General features: G+C 47.5%; 1 long non-coding RNA gene across 1 annotated transcript; it reads right to left on the bottom strand.

Moving 5' to 3' along the window:
• Positions 1–409: 409 nt before the first annotated feature.
• Positions 410–24,242, bottom strand: LOC123858842 (uncharacterized). The gene is made up of 3 exons (XR_006794254.3): positions 20,900–24,242; positions 10,522–10,664; positions 410–5,063 (listed from the first exon to the last, which is right to left on the bottom strand). It is a non-coding gene; the product is annotated as an uncharacterized LOC123858842 (long non-coding RNA).
• Between the last annotated feature and the right edge of the window lie 3,424 nt (positions 24,243–27,666).

Here is a 27,666-nt window from a genome sequence, read left to right as displayed (position 1 = left end):
CGGGGAGTGGGAGAGGGAGAAGCAGACTCCTGCCGAGCAGGGAGCCTGATGCGGGACTCGATCCCAGGACTCCGGGATCATGACCTGAGCTGAAGGCAGTCGCTTAACCAACTGAGCCACCCAGGCGCCCCTACTTGCTTGTTTTTCTTTTTTTTTTTTTAAAGATTTTATTTATTTATTTGCGAGAGAGAGAATGAGAGCAAGCGAGCACATGAGAGGGGGGAGGGTCAGAGGGGAGAAGCAGACCCCCCGCTGAGCAGGGAGCCCGACGCGGGACTTGATCCCCGGACTCCAGGATCATGACCTGAGCCGAAGGCAGTCGCCCAACCAACTGAGCCACCCAGGCGCCCCTCTTTTGTTCTTTTTTTAATATTTTATTTATTTATTTGAGAGAGAGAATGAGAGAGAGAGAGAGAATGAGAGGGTCAGAGGGAGAAGCAGACCCCCTACTGAGCAGGGAGCCCGACGGGGGACTCAATCCTGGGACCCCAGGATCCTGACCGGAGCCGAAGGCAGTCGCCCAACCGACTGAGCCACCCGGGCGCCCCAGAGGAAGAGTTTCTTTTTTCTTTTTTTTTTAAAGATTTTATTTATTTATTTGAGACAGAGAGAATGAGAGAGAGAGAGCACATGAGAGTGGGGAGGGTCAGAGGCAGAAGCAGGCTCCCCGCCGAGCAGGGAGCCCGATGCGGGACTCGATCCCGGGACTCCAGGATCCTGACCCGAGCCGAAGGCAGTCGCCCAACCGACTGAGCCACCTGGGCGCCCGAGCGCCCCTTTGGAGCACAGAGGGGGCGGGGGTGGGGGGTCCGCCAGCGGCATTGCCAACGGACTGCTCTGAGAGGCTAAGAACACGCGCCCCCATGGTTTTCAGCACAAAGACAAAAGCCCTACTTCTCCTTCAGAGATTCCACTTCGCACATTCACCACATCAGAGATTGATTTTCTTAAATGCCGTTGATGGATCCTGAAGCAGACATTCTTCACAGTCCTGACAGCACAGACATTCCCCAAATATTTGCAAGATGAAAAAAAAAAAACATCTTGGGAGGTTTTCCTCTAAAATAACATTTGGTAATAGAACTTTTCTTCGCTCCTGGCATTCGGGGCAGAGGGGAGCAACGTGGAAAAACTTAAAGTGGGCCCATCCATGGAAGTGGCCTGGGTGGTGAAGGTCGCCCTCCCTGCGGGTCTCAGACGGCTGAGGCTATGAAGCCTGCGCCCAGAAAGGGGGTGGTGGTGAGTGCGGGCAGCGCCCCTCCAGAGAGAGAGCTGAGCCCCCCCTCGCTCTGGTACAGTCAGAGCCTCCGTGAAGGCTTTAGGAACATGGTTTCCAACAGATGAAAGAGAACACACAGTTTTTCGTACCTACGGGGCTCAGGTCATCACACTCCAAAAGGATGCGGAGAGAGGAGGCACCTGCTAGAAGCGAGAAGGAAGAGCCCACTGCTGACTCACTGCTGAGGTGTCATGATTTCAGCAGGGTCCCCGCAGGTAGGAAGAGCTGTTGTGCTACAGACCCCTCTCTCCTGCAAAGGCAAGTGCCTCTTCCCAGCTCGGCTCTTCCCCTCCGCCCCCAGCTGTCTCCCCACGACAGGGGGGCCTCGATGGTATTGCTCAGCTGGCCCAGGGGAGCTTGTTAAAACACAGGTTTTGATTCAGTAGCTCCGAGTGGGACCCAACCGTCTGCGTTTCTTTCTTTCTTTCTTTTTTTTTTTAAAGATTTATTTATTTGAAAGAGAGAGAATGAGAGAGAGAGAGAGCACATGAGAGGGGGAAGGGTCAGAGGGAGAAGCAGACTCCCCGCCGAGCAGGGAGCCCAATGTGGACTCTATCCGGGGACTCCAGGATCCTGACCTGAGCCGAAGGCAGTCGCTTAACCAACTGAGCTACCCAGGTGCCCCCGTTTCTAACAAGCTGGCAAGTGGTTCTAATGCCCATGTGGTCTCTGAACCACCCTGGGGCAGCAGAGACCCAGCGAGGTCAAAACTTAGCCACATGAAGGGGAGGAAAGTGGCCTCATGTGGCCATTACATTGATAAAGGGTTTGTTTTTTTTTTTTTGGTGACAGCAGATCTTCGCTCTTATCCCCAGCAACGATCCCAGGGATAGGGTGCTGCTATGAGCGTTTCTTCTTGTCCCTAACTTTATCCATCACGCCGGCAGGCAGTAACTAAGTCCTTCCTGCCTCCTGTGACTGTGCCCAGAGCCGGCCGGCCCCCTGGAAGAGAACATTCACGAGACACAAAGCGTAAAGGGAAATCTTGCATTCACTAGGCGATTTTCTGCTCCAGCTCCAGCTCGTGCTGATTCAGGAGCCACGGCTCAGCAAGGCAGGCCTTTTCTCTGCGACGTCCAGGCTACGCTGCGAGCCGGCTTGGGCTTCTCCTCTCCAGTGGAGTGCGCTTTGCATTCAACAGCCGCTGCAGATGAAAGGGCCATTTGCTTCTAAATTGCATAAATTGCTCTTTCTTTTATTGCTCTCATCACAGGAGCGGCCCTAAAATTGGCGTGAAGAGCTCCCAGTCTGCAGGCTCTCTTGTTTCCCAAAGCTTGCTCATTTTTCACGGCTCTTGAACTCTCCCTCTCAATTCCGCCTGCCTGAGTGGGCCAGACGGCAGAGGACGGGATGGGGGTAGAGGGTGCTAATCAGTCCTGGCTGAGAGCAGCCCTGGCGAGAAGCCACGGCATGGGAGGCCTTGTCAGGTGGAGCGGAGCCCGTGCTTGGTGTGAGTGATGACTCTGGGATCACCAGAGAGTCCGAATAAGGTGCAGTTTGCGTAGCAACCAATATCTGCTTGAGTCACTGATGGATGTTTACTATATTATTAGAAAGGAGGCTGAAGCCATGACGATTCCTCAGTGGGGAAAGACAGATTGACACAGACATGAAAGCTGTCAAGTCAGAACGAGGCTCGCCCATCAGCGTTGTCTCCAGATTTTGTGTTCTTTGGTTCATGTCACAGAGGATGAAGCAGTCTATGCAGACGGCTGCTCAGAAGCATCATAGCATTAATCGGAGAGCGCCCTGCTGGGTGGGGAGGGGAGAGGGAAATGGCCTCAGGGAGGGTAATGACAATCTCTCTCTCTCTCGGAGGTCACCTCAGCTCACCAAGAGGTCCTTGAGACCGTTCGCGCTGGGACTGATTGACCTCTATGAGGCGAGGCTGGGCTGACAGGTCCTTCAAGAAGCTGGATCAAAATAGCTTCCCTGCCTGGACCCCATAGGGGTCTGGGGGTATTCTCAGGGGTATAGGTTTGGCCTGAGACCCATGCTGGGAAAAAAAGCCCTTTAAGTAGATGAGGGAGTTAATATGTTTAAAGAGTGTATATCAGCACCCAGCCTTATATAAATACTAGCTATTATTATTATTAGGCAACCCGATTCACTCGGGAGGTACCCCTAAACCCATCTGGAACTGAATGGCATCAGCCTGTCAGAAGTAACTGTCTTCCCTAAACCGTAAATCAGAGCCTCCACCAGCCTGTCATGATCAGTGTAATCTATGTCACGTGAGTTCTTCATTGATCATTGATTCTTTACCTCAGTTTTCTCATCTGTGGAATGGGGGGAGTAATAAGAATATCAGTCTTCGGGGGTTACGGTGAGGATTAAATGCGTTTGTGGGTGTAGAGCACTCAGCACAGTGCCTGGCACATAATTAATGCTACCGTATTGTCACATCTTTGGAGGTATTGGGTGTCATTGGCCATGTATCTACCAGGAGAAAGAGGATGGGGAACCACTACACTGGATTTTCTATTGGCTATTCCATCAGTAAATTGGTCAGTATTTACCCAGGGCTTTCCTGGTTGAAAACTCTATGCTTCCTTTATGGAAAACCAATTCTGTGTATCCAGGTTGAAAAAGCTGATACTTTAGGGATTAAGTGAATACCAAAGCATTATTTATTTATTTTACACAGATTCAATACAGATGTCCTTTCAAAATTCAGCTTCTTTAGTGCATTCTAAATGTAACTCAATTAATGCACTGATTTCATGGAATGTTCCAGAATACCCCCAGAACTTGTCCTGCTATTTCAGTACAATCCAAACTTCAGAGTAACCAAACAGCCCTCGTGGATGAAGGAAAGTTCTTCTATATCAGAGTCATAGAGGAATTGAATTATGGAAGAAATGGCACAGTTAAAAAAATTACCATTCCGTGGTGGTCATCAGTAGAGGATAGGATAGAGGCTAATGAGGAACTTTATAACAGAGACTCAGGCTATTTCCAGCCTAGATCACTGATCCATCTTGGCAACGCTTTAAATGCAATCAGACGTCATGAACCTCCAAATCCAGCATACAAACAGTATCACCAGTGAAGTGTACTTGAAAAAAGTTGAACTTGAGTCAAATCCAGCCATTAATTCTAATTCCTCATCTATAGAAAATATAGTGGGGAGAAGGCCATGTTAAATGGCATCATGAAAAAGGAATCAATGAAAGCTAGGATGTAAGACACTCGAGAATCTGATTTGGTTTCTTTCGCAAGTCAGTTACTTGTAAAGAAAAATGCAGGAAGGACTCTTCTAGATTAAAAGTGACTTAAAGAATACTTGAGACGTAACCACTGAATAAACTCAATAGACTGTTTGGATTCTGATTTGAGCAAACAATTGACATGTGGCCTGGGCTCCACCAATCAGACACCATGCGCGCATGAAACTTCTCTTAGAAAGTGGGTAATGTAAGGATGCCAGCACCATCTAGAATCTATTTTTTGGTGAAGTTGGTAGAGGGGATTTTTTTGGCGGGGGCAGTAACCGAAAGGTTGTTTTTGGTGCAGAAGTGCTCCTGGTACATCCAAAGGCAGTGGAAGTTGTAGTTAAGGAAGTCCCTGGTCTAAGTTGCAATGCTGTAAATTGCAGCACCAGGGCCTGATGGCCACGTGACTGCTTCCCCTCAAAACAGCCCCAAGCGTGTTTCTCCAGTCCTCCTGGTAATTGTCAGCTACCCGATACTCTTCTGGTAAATTCCTTTTCTACCTGATCGAAGAAATTTCAGTGAAAGGAGTGCAGGCTTGTGAACCACAAATCATGTTTAAAGAATATACCCTGGAAGGAGAGAATGAAAAAAAATTTTGTGTATGGTAAAGTATATAGATAAAAGTTACCACTTTAACCATTTGTAAGTGTCCAAGTACTAGCACTAAGTACATTCACCATGTTGTGTAACCACCACCGCTATCTACTTCCAGAACTTTGAGAATGAAACATTTTAACACGGATTCCTGTCTTTGAAGATCCTAGGTTTCTAGGTCACTTTTAATTCAAGTTAACAAAGCATTCACTAATTTCCACAATGTGGGCTCCACAGCTCTGCTCTTTATTGCTGTGCTGCCAGGACCGAGGAGGAACCTGAAAAAATGGTCAGAGAGGATATTTTTTCATCCTGTCCTGTGCAGGCTGAATGATACATTGACAGGTGTGCCCACACACTGTGTGTGGACAGATGTTCCTTTAGGGGGAAGAAGCGGTTATTACCGAAGTTGTGAAGCTGCAATTCCCAGCCCGGCCCCTGGGTGTGGGGAGCTGGAAAAGCTAATTTAAAATTTAACTTTTAACCTGGGATGAAGCTAACAAAGTCTACTGAGGACCCACGTAGCTAGCATTAAAACAAGTTTCTGCTTCCCAGAAGTTCAGACAGGCTTTTGGTGATAGGATAAGAATTTCTAAGACTTCTGGGAGTAAAATTAGTAAAAAACAAAACAAAAAAACAAAAACAAACCCACAATATTTGGTGGTGGAAAAGTTGGGGGAATCATTCATTCAACAGTATTTATTGAGAACCTGCTTTGTGCCAGGTTCTTTTCTGGGTACGGAGATGTCGGCCACCAACAAAACAGACATGTGGCTCCTATCTAGAGCTTCTAAACGAATGAAGAGAGGCAGAAATCAAACAACTGTTAGCTATGTCTGGTGGGGCAAGTGCTAGAAAGAAAAATGAGGTGGGATAAGGTTGGAGACAGTGACTAGAGGTGTATGTTGTTTTTGATACAGTCATCGTGGAGGGTCTCTCCACGTGGAGGGTGACATTTGAGCAGGGGCCCGAGGAAAGAGAGGGAAGGTGTCATATAGACATCTAGAGTGTTCCAGAAAAAGAGAGCAGGAGGTGCAGAGCTCGGAGGCAGGAATGGGTTTGGCAGATCCTGGGATCCACAAGGTCAGTGTGTCCAGAGTGAAGCCAGAGGAGAGTTGCAGGCAAGAGGGTTCAAGAGGCAGCAGAGAAGATATTTTGCTCTGAATATCCTGAAAAAGTATTGCAGGACATGGCTCATGTAGCAGCTGGGTCTCAAATGAGAGGTTTTCTTGAAAGAGTTTACCCTTCTGTAGGGCAAGGGGGACGAAGGGACCCCTTGCTCTTTCCTCACAGGCTCTTTGATAGCTCCCCTCCTGAGTCCTAGCTATCGGGGTGAATCACCATTTTTTATTCTCTGGCTTCCTGGGCCTTAGCTGGCTTTTCTGCAGCGAGCTGGGAGCCATTGGTTTGCCTCCTGCAAGCCCTGGGCAGAGTCTGTCTTGGGCCAACCATGTTGTCAGCGAGTGGGGTACGAGCGTTATCAAGAAGGTAAAGATGCGGGCGCCTGGGTGGCTCAGTTGTTAAGCGTCTGCCTTCGGCTCAGGTCATGATCCCAGGGTCCTGGGATCGAGCCCCGCATCGGGCTCCCTGCTCAGCAGGAAGCCTGTTTCTCCCTCTCCCACTCTCCCTGCTTGTGTTCCCTCTCTCGCTGTGTCTCTCTCTGTCAAATAAATAAATAAAATCTTTAAAAAAAAAAAAAAAAAAAAGAAGGTAAAGATGCAAGTGTGAGAAGACAAGGAAAGATCCAGCAAGGAAGGACAAAGGGAGGAGAGAGGACTTCAGGACAAAAGTCGGTCAAAGTGTGGGATGACGAGGGTCGGAGGACAATCCCCTCTCCCCCAACAGTGTTTGCTTGGGCCTCCGGCAAAGTGAGAGCTTGTACTTCTGCCTCATAGTTTCCCATTAATTTTCTTGACATTAAGAGGAGACGAGACTGCTGGAGCCGAGCAGAGTCCCGCAGCGGGTACCCGAGCTCCTCCCTGGGATGCTCACGTCCGTGGACTGGGTCAGATTTGAAACTGGTGCTCTGGAGCCACTCGTTGCACGCATGCCCCCTGCACGGTTAAACATCTGAGTAAATACGGGGGGAAATTATGCTGTTTTCGTTCAGCCTGTTCTTTGCTGACACAAAGTATTCTTTGTTATAAAATTGAAACTATCAGAATTAGCACGGGAAGGGCCATTCTTTCGGTCTGATATGTGATCTCAGTATCCCCAAGTTTCCCAGACTTCTGTAAGCTCATTTTTTTAATACTCAAATTTTATAGGTTGAACCCTTGCTCTGAGTGCAGGAAAGCGGATCCCTCTGGATATTTCTGAAGAGATCTGGCACGTACTTGTGTGCCCTGGATGTTGCCTGTCCCTCGCCCCCACCTCCCACCTCATGGCACCTTCTGGTTTTCTGCCTTCAGGTGTCTCCTCACTTCTTCTCACAATACTGCTCTCTCTGCTTGGCTTCAACCCAGCTGTGGACACAGCCCCCTCCTTTATTCCCCACTCACCTCCAGAGCCCAGCTGGTGTGTGTGGAGGCAGGGGTGAGAGTCAAAATATTAATAACTGCCGTGGCCCATGGAATGGCCAATCAGTCCTAATGGGTCCCTGCTGTGTCTAGACCACTGGGGAGGTCAAGGGGTCATGGGTTTGGGGCCAGGGGGCTTAAGGCAATGGTGGTGGGAACTGGGGGAGAAGGTACAGGACAAGAGGCTATTTACCAGTATGTACACTAGTCTTGTGCAAGATTTGCGGAAGGATGGGCTTGTTGCTGGGCAACTTAAAATTAGGTCTCAGACATCACTGCAAGCCTATGAGTCAAGCCCCATTAAAAGGAGCCCTGCATCAGGGGTCTCCCTTCTTGGGCACCAGCTGGCCTTCATGATTCTGGGGTCTCTCTTTCCTCAACCAAGTTCCTTCTCCGATCTCTCAAGTCCAGAATTCCTTCCTCACCTAGCTCAAACATTTGTGAGGAAACGGAGAATCCCTTCACAGAAATGACCAAAAAGACTCTCCAAGGAAGTCATAGTCATGATTTAACTTCATCTACGAAGAGCCCCTCATTTTTGCACATCCAGCATGCCCCTGATTGTTTTCTCAACAGCAGGGCGGTTTCATCCTGAGGACGAACTCTGTCCTCACTCCCCTAGAGCAAGGAGTACAACTTGCAGCCATCTTTTAAAATAACATTTTGGGGGCGCCTGGGTGGCTCAGTCATTAAGCGTCTGGCTTTGGCTCGGGTCATGGTCCCAGGGTCCTGGGATCGAGCCCCGCGTCCAGCTCCCTGCTCAGCGGGAAGCCTGCTTCTTCCTCTCCCACTCCCCCTGCTTGTGTTCCCTCTCTCGCTGTGTCTCTCTCTATCAAAAATTGAATGGAATCTTTGGAAAAAAAATAACATTTTGGGTCTTCTACCATAGACATGGACAGCTCGTGGCCAGTGTCTGGTCGATAATAAAGGCTAATGACTGATCTTTTAGTAACAAAATAAGTGATATTTTTGTCCATCACCACCTAGTCACACATCTTTGGAGTTTCTCAGTGACCTTCTTGAAGAAACTGATTTTTGTCTTCACTCATCTGTTCAACAAATGTATTGAGAGCTAACTACGTGCTAGGCACTGTGCTCAGAGTTCAGGGAAACAGAAGAAAACAAAAAAAGATGAAGATCGCTGCTCTCATGGAGCTTATATTTTAGTGAGGGAGAAAACCATCATAATCATCTAAATATCAACAAAACAATCAACATAACCAAAATAAGTAAAACCTAGAGGATATGAAATAGTAATAAATGCTAAGCAGCTAAAAAGCAGGAAGGACAAGTAAGTAGTGTTAAGGGGATTTTAGACAGATTTTGTGTGATTTTAGACAACGAGTGAAGACCTCTGGGAGGAGGTGACTTTTGAATCACCTGAAGAAGGAGAAGGGTGAGCTGATATCTGGGAGTGGGATGGGGAAGAGAAAACCCATTGTCACATTGTGAGCAAAACCAATGACACTGAGAAACCTCAGTTCGTAATAGTGATTGAATCCAAATATAGACCAGCACTCTAGGTGGTCCTTGGTTTTCTCCTTCACTGAGTAAGGGTGAGGTTTTTTTTGTTTCAAGAAGGAGCTACGTTTCCTCACTTTCAGTGCTTTGGGTAACCCATCACACTTTCCTTCCATCTCACTAAGCTAGAGGAGGAGATCTCCAGCACGGCAGTGTCATACTGTTATACTTATGGTTTGTTTATGGCAGGAAATAAAAATGAATCTGACATTTATTCTCTTGGTGCCCTGCATTTTTCCCAGTAAACCAATCATGACTGGTAAATTAATTATGGGCTGCTATTATGCTTTAGAATAGGTACAGCTGTTCCAAATGAGCTCGCATTGGAATAACCCAGTAACAAATGCTTGTTATCACATTTCCAGAGTGCATCGGCATTGGGCAGTTTTGATCGTCCACAGACTCTGTTGCCTATGGCAACAAGTGTTTAGATTTAGGTTGATAGGAGCCTGTAAGAAGTGATCGATTTTTAGAGGATTTCAAGGTTTAAAAATAGTTCTCTCTCTTAATGGCTCATGTTCCTGTCATATCTTGTACCCTTTGAGTTTGAAGATGGCATTTTTTTTTTTTAAGATTTCATTTATGAGAGAGAAAGAGTGAGGGTGCATGCATGAGCAAGGGGAGGGGTAGAGGGAGAGGGAGAAGCAGACTCCCCACTGAGCAGGGAACCTGACGTGGGGCTCCCTCCCAGGACCCTGGGATCATGACCTGACCCGAAGGCAGACGCTTCACCTGCACCACCCAGGCGCCCTTTGGAGATGGCATTCTTAATAATTAGGTCCACAGGTGTGCCTCTGACTAAACAGTCCTGTACCTGTTTGGTGATCTATGGCTATGGCCACAGTTATTTGTGGAGAATGTTGCTGTGTGGAGCTCTACCTCTACCCTGTATGTCCTTCACGGGGGTCATCTTTGCTAGGAGTGGCCAGCCACTTCTCAATAGCCATGTGCCCAGCCTGGCCAGCCAGTCTGCCTCCCTTCTTTTCAGCCCTGCCCTTCAATTGTTTAAATTACCTGCCAGAGGAAAGTATTGTCTGAATGGCTAGTTAGTCCTGGAAGAAATCCTAGTAAAACACACACAAAAGAACAGAGTTATAATTCCAACTTCCTCATTCACTTAGGCAAGTCCTTTCATTTCTCTGAGCCACAGTTTTCCCATCTGTAAAATGGGAAGAATACCAATCTCATAGGGCTGTAGGTCAATTAAATGAAATAATGTATATAAAATATCTCACATGATGCCCTGCTAGGAAGTAGATCATGGGCATTATTATTTATTTTGAAGATCAAAGGAGATCACAGTGGTGGGAGTATTTGGCCTTTGTGAAGAATCACCACCACCATCATAGATCCTTGCCTTTGCTACTTAGTTATAAACTCCTCTTTGACTTACCACAGTTCTGAGTATCCAAAGGACATTTTGGTCATCTCATTTGCTATGGTCGACTCTAGTGAAGGGCAGGAGACTACAATCAGATGCCTTGTGTTCCAGTGGCCGTGCCTCATTGCATCTTTAGGCAACCTTCAAGAAGCCATCTGTAAAATAGGGAAGTTGGACTCCTAGATTGCCACAGTGCTCGACAATTGTATAATCCCATGTAAAGTGAAGGCTGTGAAGTGAGAGACTAGGGAGGTTTCCACTTCAGCCCAGTTCTGTCTACCTTCAGCCTCACCCCGAAGGTGAGCCAGCCAGATTTTTTTTTTTTTTGGCCAGATCTTTCTGAAATGAAAACTTGATTATGACGCTTGGCTGCTTAAGATCTGTCAGCGACTTGCCATTGCCTTCAGAATGAAATTGAAATTCTATGGCATGGCATGGCATGCTAGGGGCAGCTTGTAACTGTGAAACACTGGAAACATACATGTTCCCTAATGAGAAACAAGTCAAACTATAATAACTCAGTATTCAGAATATCATTTCATAAGTTAAAATAATGTTGCCATGATTAGTAACAACTTGGAAAGTGTTTCCAATGAAAAAACTTTAAAAATGGAGGCAAAAGTATTTTATATATAGAATTATAACTATGCTAAATTATAGAAAATATTTTACTTTTCAAAAGACTGAATTTTAAAAACGCCAAATGTGAATATAATTGAGTAATTTTTCCTCCTTTGTAATTCTATATTTTGCAATTTTTTCTTTAATGAGAACATACTGTTTTATCAAAATTATTGTTTTCTTATTCTAGAAGTAAAACATGTTCATTTATTTTTTTAAAATATTTGACAGAGAGAGAATGAGAGAGAGCACGAGAGGGGGGAGGGTCAGAAGGAGAAGCAGACTCCCCGCTGAGCAGGGACCCCAATGTAGGACTCGATCCTGGGACCCCAGGATCATGACTTGAGCTGAAGGCTGTCACTTAACCAACTGAGCCACCCAGGTGCCCCAAGCATGTTCATTTTAGAAACTTCAAAAAAATCTAAGAAAAAACCCTAAAACTACCTATACTCCTGACCTCTCAGAAATAACCACTGTTAAATCTTCTGGTCTATTCTTATTCTTACATATAATGTAGGTGTATTTATTGTATATATACATATATATGTATATATTCTGATATATATACATGTATACAAAAATAATATACAAGAGGATTTAACAGTGGTTATAAATTTTAATTGTTTATTTATAAAAAATTTTTTTAATTATAAATTTTCTGGTACCCAGAGTGGGCAAAAACAGGTGAGAAGTATACTCTTTATAGATTCTTTTAATGAGGCTGACTCCTCTGGGTCTAACACATCTTGTGTGAAGGTTACTCACATTTTCTACCGTGGGATGGCAGCCCTGCTTTCTACCTTCAGGATACGCAGGGTGGAAAGTGTTTCTGGATCCCAGAAGAGGAAAACTGTTTTCTATGTGAGAACTTTAGTTGCCGTTTTACTCTCACTTCACTCCTGATGCTCAGAATTTAATTTGGAACTTCAGTATAACAGAGACATCAGTCAGAATATTGAATCATCTGTAACCCTGAAATCCTATCTTCATGAGTTCCCTTCCCGAAGGTTCCTAACTTGGTGGCACTCGGTTGTTCCCATTGAACACTTGTCATTTCCGTTGTTGGCTGCAGGCAATGAAAAGTGAATGGGGGATGAGGCAGTTTTCTGTGGGCCCAGCGCCATGATCCACGGCTGGGTAACTGGAGACATGAATCGGGAGTGGCAAGCACACTCATTTGTGCCCACAAAGATAGTTTCACCAAAATTGGAACCTGGTAGGGAGCCTATTATAGAAACTCAGCCCACTCACCAAGCCTGATCCTACCGGGAACTGAGCCGTGGGGCTTGCCCAACCGAACCATGAAACAAATGTATTCATTCAACAACTACTTGAATGGGGACTATATAGATGAGCCAGGTGCCAAGGGGACAATAGTAATCAAGATAGTAAGATCCATTCTGGTGGCAGAAATGCCCCCTCTTCTCAAGAAAAGGGAGCAAACCTCAGAGCAATCTGTTCTCTGATGGGCAGCAGGAAGGGTTTCCCAGGCAGAGGCTAGGACATGTGGAAAGGCAGCCAAGGGCTTGGTACATTCAAGAAACTGAAGACCAGTGCGGGTTCAGAGCAGTGAATAGGAAGTGGCAAAGAATGAGGGTGGAATTCACAGGGGATTGAAGCCATGGTGAACAGTGTGGGGGTCATGCTCTGGGCAGGATGCTGTACAAGGAGTTTAAACAGAGACAGGAGGCTGGACTTTGGCCACTCTGGCTTCCCCTCACTCCTCTCTACAGTGTTCACTTCCCTGTACCCACCTCACCACCCCCCATAGTCTCCATCCCATTCCCCAGATCCCTCCATTCCTAAGGTAACCCTCAATCATACAGGTAAATGCCAGAAGACATTCCAGGAGTCTGCACTGTAATGGTAGTCAAAGCCTTCATGTAAGGATGGATTCTCTGACCACAAGATGATAGACGTGCATTGCCAGGAGGTGGCAAATACGTGGAAAGTTAACCATGGACTGTTCTTCTAACTGGGATCACATAGCGCACATAAAGGTCAGACTGGTCTCAAAGGAAGCCAAGCAAGTACATGGTGCTCCCTTTCCTGAGGGAGGGACCACAGCATGCGGAGGGCAGGATTCAAATCTTAGGGTCTTAACAATGGATGGGATCCTGGCGTTCCTCTGAGCCTTAGCCCATTTCACCTGGGCTCTTCTGGAGGGCAGGCTCAAACGATTTCCTTCCTTTTAATCAGATTTGAGTAACAGGCATCTCATGTTTTCCGTCTCTTGATCACCCTCTGAGAGGGGCTAACAAATGGAGAAAGAGCCAGCCGGGCCCAGGTAATGCCCAGATTAAACATCTAGTCTTGGTGTCCTCAGAAGTGGTCGGTGTTCCATTTTCAGGAGAGCTACGCCTAAGCCTTGAAAGACTGAACTGAAATTTGTGGCATTACCTCCCTCTTAGTCTTCTCATGCAGGGTTTTTCCAAATAGATCTCAAGTCCCTCCAAATCTTTGACATCTAATCATGCAGTTGCTGCAAGAGATCTTCTGAATTATGGAAATGTTAATGCAATAAAGCAGCCACCTGTGGCCCGAGGACCGTGTCAAGTACTATCTGGTGGATCTCAGATACCCCACGTGTATCTCTGTCTCTCACACACCCCCTCATTCCCTCTTCAAAACACCAGCCTCGCCTTGGCACCGTGGGACTCTTAAGTCCCCTGTGCTCGGCAATGACTGACCCATTTCCTGCCCCAGCCTGCACAGGGCGAGAATGTGATGTTCCATTTGCTCTGTGAGAAGTTAAATGTCACCCTCTGATGTTTACTTGCTTTGAAGTTTCCTAGCCAGGGTATGTGGGGAAACTTTTCTCCATCCGACTCCTCCTTTACCCCCCGTGCTGTGTGCAAACAGTCCCTGCTTGTGATTGCACATTTCTGCCCTCACATCCTTCCAGGTGTGGGGTTTCTTATTGTCTTACTAACAAAAATAGCGACAGTATTTACCCCGGACTCACTGAGTCAGGCGCTCTTCTAAGCCTCGCAACGAGCATGTGAAGTGTTTGCACTCATGAACCCTCTTTTATAAACAAGGAAACTGAGGCACTGAGAGGTCAAGGAACCCGTCCAAGGTCACCCACTGTGAGGCAGAACTTGTGCTCTTAACCACTGGGATTGTCCTTCCTGGGCTCATTCCCCGCCCCGCCCCGCATCTAGGTCCTGTGCAACTACTTTCAACCAACACCTATTACCCTGTGCCAAGCACCCTGTCAGACGCTTGGGATTTGGGGCTGACTACGTGGAAAGCCTGGCCTACAGCAGAACAGAGACACGCAGGCACACTAGAAACCAGGTTGCCGAGTGGGGAAGGGGAGGCCGCACAGGGGTGGGAGGACTTCGAAGGGCAAGTGGGAGCCTGTGATACCTTATCCGGAACACTGAGGTGGTGGTAGGGGATAATGCTGCAAATCGTAAGCCTCTTTTCACCGTCAGATAGGCTTTGTTCCCTTCTGTCTCTTCAGTCCTGAGACTTCAGTGTTGCCTTCCGCCCCAGGAGAGCAGTTCTTGAACTTCGCTGTGCATTAAAGTCCCAGCAGCTGGCTGATGCCCTTGTGGCGACGTGGTTGAGCCAATTTTCAGCCCCCCTCACGCTCAGAGATGGTGTGTGCCGGAGTCTGGCCGATGAAATGGTGGGTGAGGGCCATGCCAGTCACCTCCTAGCCTGCCTCCTAAAACCGCCCTCGAAACCCTCCTTCCTCCTCTCTCTCAGAATCCCGTGGCAGACTCTGGGGCTATTCCAATGTACATGTGGGTTTGAGGGCTTGAGAATCACTAGCCCAATACATTTGTTGTAATCGCCACCTCATTACCCTTAATGTTTCTTGGGGTTTGGGGGGGAGGGGAGGGAAGCTTACAAATGCAGATTATCATTTTCTTCTTTTAACTTTTTTCTCCGAAAATCTTCCCTCAGCCCGCGCTTGCTGCTGAATTTACCCCTAAGCAGGTAAGAGCTGTGGGTGCCTGAGGGAGCTAACCTGCACTGGAGCAATCAGGGGGAAAAAAAAAAAAAAAGCCTTTTTTCCTCCCTTAGGACCAGAGTCCTGTACCATAAGGGGGCAGAGACACGGAGAGAATATAATATAAAGAATATTATACAAATAAAATAGCTACTATTTTGATAGAATTCAACATACATACATATATGCATACAACATTCGAGCATCTAGTGTATCCTGAGCACTATGCTAAGCACTCTACGGACAGTAGCTCATTCAATTCCAGCAACAACTCTAGGAGGCAGACATTATAATGATCTTATTATACAGATGAATCTAAGGCACAGAGAAAGGAAGTGATTTGCCCAGGGTCACACGACAAAGGGGAAGATGAGCCAGGACTGAAAGACCATCCAATGCCTAAGTCTACAGGACTAACCCCACATACAGGGCCTTCACCTAGCTGCCCCAGCTCCCAGGCCCCCATCCCACTACCACCCTGTCCCATCCCCTCACTCTTGGTGGCCCTTTTCATTCCAGACTGGACGGCACTCCCCTTGCCCACTACTCTCCACACTTTCTATAATTAAAATTTAGTCAATTTGAACAAGGCCCCTGAACCTGATGATTCTCTCTAGTTTTCTCCACACAGTTTGAGATTTCCCCAGCACCATGGCAACGAGATTCTTGGATGAAGCCGGATCCTTGGAGGTAGGGAAATGCAGGAACTAAGCAAAATGTGAAGACTCACAGCGCTGGTAAGTGGTTCCCTCAGGCGGCATCCACCCTTTGCCCAAATTCCCACCAGCAGCCCCCCTTCCTCATCCAGGACTGTTTCAACTGCTAAGTACCTTCAAGAGCCTACAGAAATGCTTAAGACTCAAAAAAAAAAAATTTTTTTTAGGGAACTCCAAAGTAGGAAAAGAAAGTGGCAAAATTGAAATTAATGAAAGTTTGATTAAATGCCCACAAAAATATCATGCTAAACTTCATAAATATGGGATTCATAAAAAATTCATAGTGTTCAAAAACAGTAAGTCTTGCTTTCCTTACTTTGCAAAAAATTTTCTAGTTTGCAATAACAATTGTTGAGAAATCACGACCAGTTGTGAATTAGATGTATTCCTTGTAGGCGACTCATTTCAAAAGCAGACTACTAAGACTCAGATCATACTTTTGACAGCCAAAATAGTCACTTGTTCAAATTGGCCAAATGTTGAATACATGAGATGTGGATGCTAATTAGGCTTGATAGGATGTGGGGTCGAAACTCCAAAAGAAAGAATCCCTTAAATCCCTTGGAATCCTACCACCTTCCCAAACCTGGGGAACGCTCACTGTAGGCAAGAAACAGGGGACAAGAGAGAAAGCAGTGGCCCGTGGTGGGGGCATTCCTCAGCCTCAAATGGAGAGGCCCCCCAGGGGAAAGAGCAGTCTTGAATGCAAGGCAGCCTTTAACCAGCCAGCCCATCTCAGGAAAGAGTGACTGAATGTGTCCAATAGACTCCAGCTGCCCTGGCTGGAAACAGGCCAAGAAAAGCTTGCGCCCCCTTTTCCCTTTGCTATAGGAAGGAGATTGGGAGGCTTTTGTTTTTAAAAGTGGGGGAGTGAGGGGCGCTGTGAAGCTCTGGTGTTGTTCTTTCCCCTCAGCGCCTGGGGAGTGCGGCTTCCTTATCATTCAATGCTGGCCCAAGAGCGCATTTTCCCTCAGACGCATTGCAAATTCACATCTGTTTTCTAGTTGCAGCTGTCTCCCTCCCATCAGGCCCGGGGCGGGGAGAGCTCTGCAGTCCTGTGATAAACCCCGAGTGCCGCAGTTAATCAGGGAGCTGCCTTTGTCCTTTGTCCCCACTGCCAGGCCTTCCTGATAACCGGCCTGCCCGAGAAACTCCTGGGTTCTAGGGCGCCAGCCCTTGACATGGCGAAGTCTCAGGACCTGGCTCTCCTGACCGCAAATGAAGCTCTAATTCCTGCCACCTTTGCTTGTCAGTGAAACCGGGGACTGCAACGGGATAAAGGATAGGAACTTGCCCTAAGAAGTTTAAAGTGTTGGTGGCCGCCAGGCCAGCCATCTCAGAACCACCCGAGAACCTGTTAGAAATGCAGGCTCTTAGGCCGGGCCCCAGACCCACCAAAGCAGCATCTGCATTTCAGCAAGATCCCAGGTGACTGGTTTGCACGTTAAAGCTTGAGAAGCCTGGATTTAAAAAAACAAAACTCTGCAAATCGTACCTTGTGAGGTATGATTGGGGAATGATTTGTTAAATGTCTTCTCTTTTAGCTCCATGAAAGGCCCCAAGCTGGCTTGTTCCCCACTGCACCCCACTTTTTAGCTCAGTGCCTCGCATACTGTAGGCACCCAATATTTATTGATTTAACCAATAAGGCTTATATCCTGTGTGACTGACCCCCAGGGGGTGGTAGGAATAGACAGGATGTGAAAGGTACACCCCAATAAGACACACAGGCCACCTGGCAGGTGGTAGCCTGCATTTGGCATCTGGTACAATGCCCAGCGCAGCGCCACCGTTCTCAAACCTTCCATGCGTCAGGATCACCTGGAGGCCTTGTTAAAACAGATCGCTGAGCCCGACCCCAGAGTTTCTAATTCAATAGGTCTGGGATGGGATGGGATGGAGACTTTGCATTTCTAACAAGTTCCAGGTGATGCTGATGCTGCTGGTCCAGGACCCCATCTTAGAAGATGGCCTAGTATATTGATGTGGCCTGAAAAAGTGTCTTCATGCTTTAAATGCAGAATAGGAGGCATGCACAGTGACAAAAATACCGAACTGGCAGGAGCGCATTTTCAGACTGAGGGATGTGACTGCTATTTCTGGCTCTGGCTCTTTTTCACGGGGGGCAGAGTGGGGGGTTGCAGCCTGGGATGGGGCAAGGACCAGGGTGCCAATGGTCAGGGGCTGAGTGGTGCTGGTGGCCACAAGGCTATCGTTTGGGGCTCAAAGGCATGGTCCCAGGTCCTGGATGTACATCAGCATCACTTGTGTACCCCTTAAAGGACTAGGTTTTAATCCCGAATCGCAAGGGGTGGCACTCAGGTGTCACCTCAGTGTAGAAAAGGGTTAGTTGCTACCAAACAATAACAGCAGTAACAGCGTTTCCTCCACGCCAGGCCTTGAGCCGAGTACTACACACATCAGCTCCTAAAATTGTCACATGCAGTTAAGTGTCTTCGTTTTCTATTTGCTGCTGTAACAAATCATTGCAAACTTAGTGCCTTAACTAAGGGAAACTTATTACCTTACAGTTTTGAAGGTTAGAAGGCTCATACAGGTCTCCCGGGGCTAGAATCAAAGTGGCGGCAGGGCTGCATTCTTTCCAAAGGCTCGAGGGGAGAATCCGTTTCTGTGCCCTGCCTAGCTTCCGGAGGCTGCCTGCGTTCCTTGGCTCAGGGCCCCTTCCTCTAGCCTCAAAGCCCTCCATGCAGCACCTCTGTGCGGCTCTCCTCAGTGGCCACCTCTCTCTTCTGCCTCCCTCTCCCACTTTTAAGGAGGACGCTTTGATTACACTGGGTCCACCTGGATTATCCAGGATCATCTTCCTATTTTCAGGTCTGGTGATTAACAACCTTAATTCCATCTGCAACTTTAACTTCCCCTTGCCATAATCTAACATATTTCCAGGCTCCGGGGACCAGGATGCAAGCATCTTTGGGGGGTGGGGGTATTAATCTGCCTACCCCAGGAAGCACTCCTATTTCCTCCCATTTCGGAGATGAGAACGTTTCAATTAGTGAGATTAAAGGACTCTCTCAAAGGTCACACAACTGGAAGCCGCTGTCTTAGCCTGAGTTTGCCCACAACGCAGAGCCTGACAAACAGACTCAAAGGCAAGTCCTTTACTGGGGAGTGAGATCCCCAGCGGGTGAGAGACACGCTGAGCCAAGCCGGGAAGGAGGGAGAGCCGCAGAGATGTGTTCTCCAGGTGGCCATCGCCCAAAGACAGACCACGGGACGAGAAGAGGAAACGTGCCAGGGCACATATGCTGAGCATCAAAGCGGGCGCCCGCGCGCTCCCGTCATGGTCTCAGCAGCCCCATCGAGCGCCGTCAGGCTGCCCCTGTGTGAGACTGCGAGCCTGAAGGAAGGTGTAAGGGCTGCCTATTAAACCCAGATCTCTCTCTGACGTCACCCATCAGCACAAGCAACACTGGCCCACCTGCAATCATGTAAGTTCCGTCCATCTGGTAGCCCTGAGCTTCCTGACGTCACTCTTGGCACGCAGGAGAATCACTCCTTTCAGGAACATTCAGTGCCTGAAAGCTCATGCAGACATGTGCTTTGGAGCGTTTCCCTGGGACTACAACCTCCACCCCTTGGACTTGCTCATCCCTGTGGGTAGTGGTGGGAGATGGGAGGGAACCTGGCCCGTCTGTGTTCCTCGTGATCCAACCACACCTATAACTTCATAAATAGACCCAGCTCTTTCGGAGGGCAATGAAGTGACAATGATCAAAACTCACAGGAAACATAAACCTCTTTTGATTTTCAAGGTCATTTATCCTATAGAAGTAATGAAAGGATATACACAAAGACTACACACTTGTTCATGGCAGTGTTGTTTATAATGGTAGACCATCAGGAACGACTTCCACGTTCTTGCAATGCACCCCGCCCCCAGCTGCACACCACCCTGTTGTAGGATATATATTGACATATACCCATGTTTACAGTATACTGGGGCAAACGTTCCTCTTTTTACCCTCTTACTGCTGGTCTGAATTTCCAGCATTTTATAGTGAATATGTTTTGCTTTTGTAATTAGGGGGAAATGTTTACATTTTATTCAAAATAAAGCCTACGATTCTCTCCTCTCTGCCACATAGCTGACCTGGATGGATTTACCCTCATTGACTCTCCTGCGGTAACTTCCACGTTTATGTTTTATGTCTTCAGCCTGATTTCTCTCTGAGCTCAGACCCAGCCATTCATCTGCCTTCTTGGGATTTCCACGTGACCACCTAGAAGTGTTCTCAAACTCCACATGCCCCCAAGTTAATGTTCCAACCCCTCCTGCCCAAACTTGCTCCTCCTCCTTCCACCTCTGAGTCATTCGTGAAGCTTTTTTTTCTTATCCAGACGCCTGACACCCTCTCCCCCACCCGCCATCATTCCATCACCCAGTCCTGTTGATTTGACCTCCAAATTCCTTACTGGGACTTGCCAGGCCTGCTGCTCCAGCCCCTGCCTCCCTCTTCACCCCATTTAGTGTCTCTCTCTCTTGCTTGCTTCCCTGATGCTCAGGGGCTCCATCCAGAAGACCAAGAGCACCTAGCTCTTTTCTCCCTGGGGACCTGCAGACCAGCTAGGCCCTCTGCCAGAAAAGTCCCCAGCCCTGGCCCCCTGCCTGTGAGCTTCATGTCCCATCCTAGCAGTCACTTCTTCAGGCCTCAGCTGAAAGCAGCCCCCTTTGTTATTCTGTGCCAGGGCCCCCGTGCCCTTCCTATCACCATCTGCAATTACAGAGACAGTGAGTGGTGGTATGTCTACCGCCTCAGCTAAGACAGCTAAGACAGATATTCCAGTTGGTTCTATTCCATTCCTCCTACTGCCCCACCCCAGAGAGGTGTCCATGTCTACTCCCTTTGGTTTAGAGGCACTTAGAAGTGCCTGGGACTCTTGATGAGGTGGAGAGGTGTGTGTGTGTGTGCGTGTGCATGTGTGCACGTGGGGGGGGGGTCACACTCAAGAACGGCTCAGCCTCTCCCTTCCCTGGTCCTCCCCACAGAAGGTGCCCCTTCCTCTCCCAGTCTGAAGACCCTCCAGCCCTCAATCTCCTGCCCACCCCCCTTCTTGTTCTTGTTACCATGCTGTCTTCTTATTCTCCTTTCTCCAGGCCCTGCCATATCTGGGCTCTTCACTGGGAGAGGAAAAGCAGACTCTGTAAGTTGCATGCATCCAAGAATCTTCCTGGGGCACCCCATGTGCTTTTTCCTTTTGCTCTTGTTTCTGCTTTGGTGTAGGCTGACTAGGTGTGCCTGGGAGAAGGAGGTGGAATGGAAACATACAGAAAACAACCAGGTTAGCACCTGCCGTATAATCCTGCCCCATATCTTTTTATTTGTGTTTACTGGTTTGTCATTTGACACCCAGTTCACCAGGTGCCCTCCCCCCACAAATTCACGTCCACCTGGAACCTCAGAATGTAACCTTTTTTGGGAAATAGTGTCTTTAAAGAAGAAATTAGTTAAGATGAAATCATGCTGGTTTAGGGTGGGCTCTAAATCCAATATGACTGTTGTCTTTAATGGAAGAAGGAAGTTTGGACACAGACACACAGACACACAGGGGAGAAAGCCTCATGAAGACAGAGGCAGAGACTGAAGTGAAGCATCTACACACCAAGGAACACTGGTGATTGCCAGGGATTGCCCACAGCCACCAGAAGCTGAAAGAGACAAGGAAGGATTCTTCACTAGAACCTTTGGAAGGAGCACAGCCCTGTCAAAGCCTTGATTTTGGACTTCTGGCCTCCCGAACTGTGAGACAATAAAGTTCTGTTGTTTTAAGCCCCCTCATTTGTGGTGCTTTGTTAGGACAGCCCCAGGAAACTCATACATGCCCAACAAGACTCTCAGGCCCTTGAGGGCAGGGGCCACATGTAATTTGTTCACTGTGGAATCCCCAGTGTCTAGCACAATGTCTGGTGCATAAATGGTCCTAAATAAACTTTTGTTGAGTGAGGGTACCCAAGCCTGAGCAGGTGTGATTGAAGCAAGAAGGAAGAACAAGGACTGTGGTGATGTGTTTGGTCCCCTGGAGAAAAATAGCAGCTAGAGAGTGAGAAATTGAGCTTGGCTCTTCCTTCCCAATCTCACTCTCAGATGCTGAAATGACTATTTTTGGTGAATGCAAATCATACTGTGGCCGGTGTCTTCAGTCCAAGGCCACAAATGTGTGCACTGAGCCAGGGTTCTCATCACCACAGTTTATTTTTGTTGTAACCACGCCTGACCTTCTGGCTCCAAGGCCTGTACACTCAGACTTTCCTGAGGGCCACCCAGCGTGGCCAGGTCTCCTGCACAGGGAAAAGCCACAGGTTTCAAAATGGAGGTGGCCCTCAGCCTTCCCCGCCACCGGCGAAGGAATACCACCCTCTCCCATCTGTCGCCTACACGCTGACCGCTTTCTGGCGTGTTGGACACCCACAAATCACAATCTGTTGCTCTTGGCTTGCTCTAGTTTCTCAAATTAGATGGTGAGTGTGAGCATGCTATGTAGCCCATGGGGTGCGGCTGCTGGGGCCAAATGCTGTCCCGCAGAGGTGGGAAGCTCCTTCTCAACCTCTGGTCTTCCCGAGAAGAGGCAGGAAAACACTTCAGAACTGCTGGATTTTTTTTTCTTCTGTTAATTGAGCCACAAGTAAGCAGCAATCAGCTGCCCATGGGTACAACATAAGTTGCCAAAGATGGGGATTTTCCTTTGTCTCAGAGGTCTATTTGGGGTTTAGGTTAAGAACACATTTCTCAAAAGTTCAACCAGGGTTTGAAAAAAAATAAGGAAAAACAGTATTAATCTAGTGAGACTCAGGATGCCTATTTTGTTTTTCATTTTCTCAAATTGTATTTTTCTTATTTAGTCTTTGTACCAATAAAGAATGACTCTGACACCCTCAAAAAAAAAAGAAGGAAGAAAGAAGGAAAGAAGAGGGAAAGAAAGAAAGAAAAAAAGAAAGAAAGAAAGAAAGAGGGAGGGAGGAAGGAAGGAAGGAAGGAAGGAAGGAAGGAAGGAAGAGAACATTACCCATTTGTCCCCAGGCTGGGTTTCCTTGGACTTCTGTTCATTCAACCCTCATCCACTGTGAGAACTGCTGTACCCGTTGCCTTACTGAAAAAATGAACTGAACACTCCACACACCTGATTCTGAAAACATCAGGGAGCAGTGTTGATATTACTGCAGGTTTCTGAGGGAGGGAAGGAGGAGGCTATATGTCACATGGCACAACTCTTCAAAATTGTCTTTAACATGTCCTTCTTTACCCCAAAGTTTCACTCCTCATGATGGCTGTTCTATGTCTCCTTCTTTGTCTTCTTCTTCCTGGTCCTCTCCCTGTTTTTGTCCTTGTAGCCACACAGGTTGTCCTTCCAACAACCTCCTCTTTCCAGCCTCTTCTGATATATCAGTCCTTCAGCTGGGTATCTCCCTCAGCTTCTCTTATGCAGAGTACCTTGGCCTTCTCTTAGCCTCTCTGATTGTCCTCTCAACCTGTCACCCCACACAACCCCTGGCTGAGCTTGCTGCTCTAATAGGATGTCCTCCTTCCTAAAAAGCATGGGGTTTCCCCACACAAGCAGAAACCTTGGTGGATATAAACAACCATACCTTCTGTTGACATCTATAATCCCAGGCTGTTCTGGGCTAGTCCCATTACATTCTCCCCATTTTCTGTGAGGTAGAGGGCTAGAGCATATATGATAGAGAGGGGTAGGAGATGGCCAGGATTTCAGTGTCAATTCCATAAAAGGATCAAGGATTTGTGAGTATCAATATGAACTCCCCCCCGCCCCTAGGGAGGCACCAGGCATGGCCACTGCCCTTGAGGAGTTTATAATGTGATTTGGAGAAACATATATGAGACTATTGTAGAGCATGTGGAGATAGCAACATGGGCTAAGTGCCCCCAAGAGTTCAGAAGGGCAGGTGGGTACATCCTGGAGAAGTTTTCAGGCAACTTCAAGAACGGACCTAGAAGATGGGCTGAGTCTAACCAGGGGGAGGGGAAGGGAGCGGGTAACCCATTCAGGAGAATTAGCGTGAACAAAAACTTGGGAGTGGATGTGCAGTATTGTGGAAGACAAAAGGAGCTCCATCTGGCGAGTGATCCATTTCCCCAAGCACATCCCTAAACTGGTCTTATTACTTTAAAATTGAACCCGAACTCTATCCTTCCTGGAATTTCTCCCATTCTTAATTTTAAGGAGGCCTCCAGTCTGGTGCACAGGCAGGGAATCCTCTACTCACCAAGGACTGAGTTTGCAAGGATTGTTATTTAGGTTGGTTGATTGAATCTGGGCATGCATTTTTCCACAGAAACCAAGGTATACCTGGGAATTAGCATAGGTGTAGTAAGACTAAAATATGTGTGTGTTGAGCAGGGGTAGGGCTGGCACATGGATTACTTTAACGTCATTATGATAGATAACCCCTAAGCAAGTAAGACATTTTATGAAAAATTAGTATTTTTCAAATGATTTTTTTTTAAAGATTTTATTTATTTATTTGAGACAGAGAGAATGAGAGACAGAGAGCATGAGAAAGAGGAGGGTCAGAGGGAGAAGCAGACTCCCTGCCGAGCAGGGAGCCCGATGCGGGACTCGATCCCGGGACTCCAGGATCATGACCTGAGCCGAAGGCAGTCGCTTAACCAACTGAGCCACCCAGGCGCCCCAAATGATTTTTTTTTTTTAATTTATAGAAATGTCACATTTCTGTGATATTCCATGGAAAGTTGGTGAGAAATGACCCCAGGATGTCACACTGAGAGTTCATTCGGCTGCTCGACTCCCCCAGAAGTTCTAATGTTGACCCTGAGCACTGTCTCCCCCAGAGTCTAGAACCAGAAGCATGAGGCCTGCTGGGGATTCAGCCATACCTGGGGCTTCACTGGGTGGGGTCTGGAGGTGCATCTTATGTCTTTAGGGCATAGGAATTTAGCTGAGGTCCAGGCAGCCTTCATGGGGAGGTGGCGAATCAGGGGATGTGGCACCATGGTGAGGACCCAGGTGGAAGGGAATATGCAAAGGCAGGCAGGTGGCTTGGATATGTTTCAAGGAGTTTAGCTTATTCCCTGCAGGACCTCAGGCACTGCCTGCTGAGTTTAGAAGCAGCATCTAATCCTCCAAGGAAAGGTCTAGAAAAATTTGGTTTGGTGTTAGGCTCCACAAGGATGGCTGAGATCCAGAAGAAGCCTAGTTTTGTGAGCTGAGTCAGTGTGGCCAGGATCTAGAATGGTATAATTTGAATGGTTCATATTGTAGCCAAGAATCTTCCTTTCTTCCCCAATCCCTCCCCCACGTCCCCCACCTTGCTTTTTTTCTTACTCTCATTCATTCACACTACCTGCCAAGCCATTTCCTAGGTGATAGGACGCCATGATGGACACAATTCCTACCCTATGGAAATTATAGTTTATGGTGGAGGGGGGATAGGCACATAATAATGGCTAAATTCATAATGACATGATTATAATTATGGATAGTGTTCCAAAGAGATACAGCATTTAACAGCATTAAGGGGGAACCTAACCAGGTCTGGTGGGGGAGACTGGGAGTGCTTAGCAAGGCTTCCCTGGGAAGTGGCATCTAAGCTGAGACCTAACAGATGAGAAGTCAGCCAGGCAAGAGAGAAGACAAGAATAAGAATAGGAAGAGTATTCTAGACAGACAGACGCACCAGTGCCATGTCGGGAAGAAGGATGGAATGTTCTGGGACCTCGCAGGAGAGAGTGAGCAAGTGGGGTGGGATGTGAGACAGCGGGAGCAGATCATTGGGCACAAGTCCGGGGCGTTCACAGGGAGCTGGGGTACTAAGGCCTCTGAGTGGAGCTGTCTTCGAGCATTTTTAATGGTGCTAATAATACTAATAGCTAGCTCTTAGAAAACTCTTTCTATGTGCTACCTGCTTTCTATGCCTCATGTTATTCGACACTCACAATCTCCCTAAGGGATTTGTGCAGTTATCTTTCCGTTCTAGAGATGAGGAAAACAAGGAAAACAATTATTTAGAGAAATAAATAAAGGTACCTAAGGCCAGGCAGCCAACAAGTGAAGGAACTCAAACTTGGTCAGCGGCCTGCCTGATTCCCAAAGCCTTGCTCTGAAAACTTGCCCCAACCGCCTTCTGGCATCAGCAACGCTTGCCAAGGGGGGCCAGGGAGGCATGGGTGCTGCAGGCCCTGAGCCCCGAGAAGGGAACAGGGTGCTGCTGGTGGCCCTGGCTGCGGCAGAGAAATGTTGGGGAGGACTCCAGTGGCGGAGGTGGTGGGACGAAATGAGCTTGTTCTGATCTATGAATCATTCGTAAGGTGGGGATTAGTCAGATACTGGCCACGTTGTTGCGGAAGTGGTGGGCAGGGTGTCTACTCAACACGGGGCTGTGAGGGCTGGAGTTGTTCTCACGGCGACATTGTGAACCTGGGAAGGCGAGTCAACTTTGGGGGGTGACTTTTAAGTGGAAGGCATGTGTTCTAATGCTTGCTGGTGAACTTTGAGGATTGTTGGAGGAAAGGTATGCTGTAGAGAGTTTATGGCATCCTTGAACAGATACACCCAAATAAGCTAAACTCCTTGAAACATATCCAAGCCACCTGCCTGCCTTTGCATATTCCCTTCCACCTGGGTCCTCACCATGGTGCCACATCCCCTGATTAGCCACCTCCCCATGAAGGCTGCCTGGACCTCAGCTAAATTCCTATGCCCTAAAGACATAAGATGCACCTCCAGACCCCACCCAGTGAAGCCCCAGGTATGGCCAAAGCCAGGCACCCCGTTCTGCAGGCTGCTCATGCAATCGCTAAGCGGCACCTGGGAAGATTTAAAATCAGTTGGGAAAGGAATTGATCACAAAGACAACTCAGGGACTTCCTGGTAGGTCTTTATGCCTGTGATTCAGAGAGAACTCCCAAGCCCCTTGAGTGCAGGAGAGTTGGAAAAAACTTAAAAGTGGCTTTGGAGCGATAGGCATCAAAATGGCAAAACCAAGAACCATTGCAGAATTTAGGAGAAGCAAAATGACTCCTCCTGTTGGGGCTAACACTCCTACCCTAATTATGGCCCTGGTGCTGTGTTCCCCTCTAATTTTCAGGTGCCGGACTATGTGGATGGGATGCTTCCCACTTCGACCCTCATATTAGTGATCCAGCTATCATCACTCTTCAGACACCAAAAGGTAGCAATCCGGGAATGTTTGACCTGTGAGGGGCATCCATTTAGTTCTGCAACCGATATTTCCAAGAACGTATTAGTACCCAGCATTTCTTTAAGCATATTACATGTTATCTCTAATGGTCCTTAGACTAGTCCAGTCCTTATAGTTAAGATTAGGAAGTCCTCATTAATAACACTGTATTATATACTTGAAAGTTGCTAAGAGAGTAGATCTTAAATGTTCTTACCACAAAAAAAGAAATGGTAGTTACATGAAATTACGGAGTGTCAGCTAACACTATGGCGGTAATCATTTTGCAATATAAAAAAAAAAAAAGGAAGTCATCTTGCCCAAGGTCCACAGTTGTTAGCAGCCGTTTCTGTGGCTAGTAACAGTTGGGGTTCCTTCCTTCTTTTCGGGATCATCAATTCCACAAGATCTGAGTATAGAATATTATAAAAGAAACCTCTGAGCTTCCCAGAAGCTCTGCAGTAACTCACGCAGCTGGAATCTCAGCTTCAGGAGGCAGCGTGGTTTCTGAGAAGGAGCTCTGGCTCTCCTAGTGCAAATCCATTTCCTAGACGTGACCTTGGGCAGGCTCCATAACCTCTCTTTGAGCCTCGGTTTCCTTGCCTTGACAACAGAAATAATGAGATCTTCCCCCCTGCACTGTTGTGAGGATTAAATGAAATAAAAAGCAGTAAGAC

This window comes from Mirounga angustirostris, unplaced genomic scaffold, assembly GCF_029215605.1.
Source record: "Mirounga angustirostris isolate CCGP_5_RB_7025 unplaced genomic scaffold, mMirAng1.0.hap1 SCAF_4, whole genome shotgun sequence".
NCBI classification, from domain to species: Eukaryota; Metazoa; Chordata; class Mammalia; order Carnivora; family Phocidae; genus Mirounga; species Mirounga angustirostris.
This window is presented reverse-complemented; position numbering and strand designations above follow the sequence as displayed.